We start from the raw sequence: 3,055 nt of genomic DNA, 5'->3' as shown, positions 1-3,055 counted from the left end.
TTTTTCATCTGCAAACTTGGACAGAGTACAGTTCACTCCTTCGTCCAAGTCGCCGATGAAGACATTAAAGAGTCTCGGTCCAAGGACCGAGCCCTGCAGGACCCCACTGCCCACACCCTTCCAGGTCGAAACCGACCCATCCACCACGACTCTCTGGGTGTGACCCTCTAGCCAATTCGCCACCCACCGGACTGTGTAAAACAATCTGACCACGAAGGGACTCAAACCCTCAATCTTCTGATCTGAAGTCAGATGCCTTATCCATTAGGCTACACAGTCACACAATATAATAAGTCATGAATTCAACTGACTCGCTCAGCACTGCCTGAATAGAAATGCCACTATTTCTCCCAGGAACTGGTCTCTCCAACCCTGCCAACTATGAAACTATAAAGTTTTTTTGAAGTTTAGGTGGAGCAGGAATCAAAGCGGGGTGCAACTGTACCACTACAACCCCAAGAATCAACCCCTGTAGCCTTGTGACTTGAAACTCTCCCGCCTTGTCTGTGACTTGTCTCACCTCTGCCTCAGACCCACCCACCTTTGCCTGAGCCGAACTGGTCTCTCCAACCCTGCCAACTATGAAACTATAAAGTTTTTTTGAAGTTTAGGTGGAGCAGGAATCAAAGCGGGGTGCAACTGTACCACTACAACCCCAAGAATCAACCCCTGTAGCCTTGTGACTTGAAACTCTCCCGCCTTGTCTGTGACTTGTCTCACCTCTGCCTCAGACCCACCCACCTTTGCCTGAGCCCTGCTTCTGTTCCTCCTCTGCTTTGTACCTCATATCCTGCTTCTGTCACCCTATTCCTTCCTAAGCCCCTGTCCCTTGGCCGTTTTTTTGAAGTTTAGGTGGAGCAGGAATCAAAGCGGGGTGCAACTGTACCACTACAACCCCAAGAATCAACCCCTGTAGCCTTGTGACTTGAAACTCTCCCGCCTTGTCTGTGACTTGTCTCACCTCTGCCTCAGACCCACCCACCTTTGCCTGAGCCCTGCTTCTGTTCCTCCTCTGCTTTGTACCTCATATCCTGCTTCTGTCCACCTTATACTTCCTCAGCTCCTGTCCACTGGCCTGGTCTTGACTGCTGGCATGATTTATCCAACTTAGATTGATACCTGGTACTGTGACCAAGGCTTGGCTTCTGGACCTACAGTAGTGTAGCTCTTTGGTTTCCAAACTCTGACCCCCCATGTTCAGGTCATACTCATGATAGTTTGTTGGAATCAACACATAACCTCTTCCTTTGGGCTCTAGTGGTGAAGATATGGACCTTGGCCCACCAGTGCAGTCTCCATCCTCATCAGAGGCCTTGGGGCCTCAGGAGCATGTTGCTGTCCTGCAGCAGCTCCTGGACCTGGTTGGCCAAATGCAGGAGAAAAATTGGGATTTGCAGTCTCAACTCAGGGATGCTGAGAGTATCAGGAATACCTGTGCAATGGCTGAACAGAAGCCTTCCGTGGCTTTCTTGATCAAAGCCACTTTCATTTCCATGAAACACTCTCAGGAATATACCATGAACCAAACCAAAATAGGTCTGATTTTGAGTCTCCTCATCAGGAGAATCCTAGCCTGGGCCTCCCCACTGTTGGAACAGGACAATTCTATCCTCACAGACTGGGAAGCTTTACAGCAAGGATTTGCTTACCAGTTTGATGACCCAAATTGGGTTAGGACAGTAGAGTTGGTTCTAAGGAGGCTCTGTCAACTCCTGGACTCGACCACTGACTATGTCACTGAATTTCAGCAGTGGGCAGTAGATGCAGGTTGGAACAATTCTGTCCTGATGCACCAGTTCTGGTCTAGGCTCTGTGAGGAAGTAAAAGACAAGTTGGCCCAAGTGGATTCCCCATCTGATTTGGATGCTCCCATATGCATCTGCACCCAGATTGACAACCAGCCATGAAAGGACCCTGGAGTTCAGGGGGATTCAAGTGCCTGTGCCAGCTCATCTTCAACCCAGCTCACTGCACTTTAAGGAGCCAACAGAGGAAGAACTGAGTGAGAATGTCGCCACAGAGAACACCTGTGTTTTTATTGTGGCTTCCTGGTTCATGGAGCATCCACAAATCATACCAAGATTCTTGTGAAACCCATGTGGGAATCAAAATTCCCAGGCCTTGTTGTGATCTTCAAGGCTTGTCAGGAAGTAGGAACCCTCTCAGTCTCCAACCGTGCTACACTGGCAAGGTCCCCTAAGAACAACCCAAGATCTTCCCCATAGCTACAAGCCCCCATCCAGCTGCACGTACCTGAGACCCAGTACTCATTACTTCTGTGGTGAGCTATGCTGGACTCTGATGCAGGGAATAATTTCATGGACTTTACTATGGCTTGGACTGTTGGGGTATGCATTCAAGCCAAGATCCCTTCCATTCTAGTGGAGATCTTGGACAGGTCCCCCTTGGCATCAGGATCTGTTACTTAGCAGACAAGTCTCCTGGAAATGACCATTGGAGAACACCAAGCATTCCTTTGCTTTACTTTGGTATGGAATCCCTATTTTCTGCTGGTTTGGGGAGCCCCCTGGCTAGCATATGACCCCGAAGTGTCATTATCCTGCTGCGTAGTGAGTTTTGGGTCTGAATACTGCCAAGAAAACTGCCTCTGGCCCCAGAAGCCATGATCCTAGAGGAATCCCAGGTGGAAGCTGAAGAGGTGGTATATTAAACCATGCTTCTTGCTTCCTTTCAGGGCAAGACAATCACCTACCCCCAAAATATCTTGAATTCTAAGATGTATTTGAAAAGCAGAATACATACAGATTGTCCCCACATCAAGAATATGGCTGTCCCATAGAGTTACAGCCAGGTGCCAGGGTCCTGTGGGGATGCCTATACTTCATGTTCACTCTGAACTGAAGGCCCCTGTCGCAGAGCACTTGGGTGCTCTGCTTCTATAAAGAGGGGAGGTGTGTTGCAGAGCACTTAGGTGCCCTGCTCCTAAGAAGGAAAAAAAACTGCTAGGGAAAAGCCCTAGCAGTGAGTAAGGAGCCCAGGTGTTGATCACCAGGGCAACCAGAGTAGTTAGTGCCCACACCTGCTAGCAGTCAGC

The 3,055-nt window shown here is 49.2% G+C and overlaps 1 non-coding gene across 1 annotated transcript; it reads right to left on the bottom strand.

The window, feature by feature from the left end:
- Positions 1–206: 206 nt before the first annotated feature.
- TRNASTOP-UCA lies at positions 207–279 on the bottom strand. Its single transcript has one exon. It is a non-coding gene; the product is annotated as a tRNA-Sec (tRNA).
- Between the last annotated feature and the right edge of the window lie 2,776 nt (positions 280–3,055).

This window comes from Alligator sinensis, unplaced genomic scaffold (genome assembly GCF_000455745.1).
Source record: "Alligator sinensis unplaced genomic scaffold, ASM45574v1 scaffold1299_1, whole genome shotgun sequence".
NCBI lineage: Eukaryota > Metazoa > Chordata > Crocodylia > Alligatoridae > Alligator > Alligator sinensis.
Note: the sequence above shows the minus strand (reverse complement) of the source record. Positions and strands in the feature narration are given on the sequence as shown.